At 53.6% G+C, this 572-nt stretch overlaps 1 protein-coding gene across 1 annotated transcript in view; it reads left to right on the top strand.

The window, feature by feature from the left end:
* The first annotated feature begins 427 nt into the window (after positions 1–427).
* Positions 428–572, top strand: part of ACVR1 (activin A receptor type 1) — a 49,712-nt gene continuing 49,567 nt past the window's right edge. Inside the window, exon 1 of the mRNA XM_085304328.1 lies at positions 428–446. The gene's annotated coding sequence lies outside the window, so the exon portion shown is untranslated. The remainder of the gene's footprint in view (positions 447–572) is intronic.

Below are 572 nucleotides of genomic sequence, written 5' to 3' on the forward strand. Positions count from 1 at the left end.
ATGTGATGAATTCTGTTCAATAGGAACTATTTTAATTGGTTTCCACTCAGCGTTATGTTAAAATTGTTGCTAGAAGTAGAAATTCATGATACATGTTTTCAGGAACAAACAAAACACACTTTATTCTGCTTTGGTCATTCAAATTCATTTTAYGTGATTGTCAAATGAAAAAGTACTGCATTTGGCAGCATTTCAACAGCAAAGCAGCTTCCTGCAGCCCAGGACTATAAACTGTGTAATTTGTCCACAGAGGCCTGTGCATTACAGAAATGAAAATTCCTTCTCTGACAGCATTGATTGCTTGGCGCGCAGCAATTTGGCTGTCAGAAACAGCTGGCCCGGTGGGGTGGGACAACAGGGAGAGGAGGAAGCGCTTACTCAAAGCGCCCGCTGCGAGGATCGGGTTTCGCGTCTGCCCCCGCCAGCAGGCAGCCCTGAGCCCCGAGGTGCGGCTCCGCGGCTGAGCAGGCGGCTGCGCCCGGGCGGGAGGGGGCTCTGCTGCGCGGAGCCTGGAAACGGGGGTGCGCGGCCGCCTCCCGGCCTGGCCCTCGCTGAGCGCTGCGGCGGGGCTG

Source organism: Rhea americana, unplaced genomic scaffold (assembly GCF_003343005.1).
Source record: "Rhea americana isolate MKP2758 unplaced genomic scaffold, rheAme1 scaffold_206, whole genome shotgun sequence".
Classification (NCBI taxonomy): Eukaryota; Metazoa; Chordata; class Aves; order Rheiformes; family Rheidae; genus Rhea; species Rhea americana.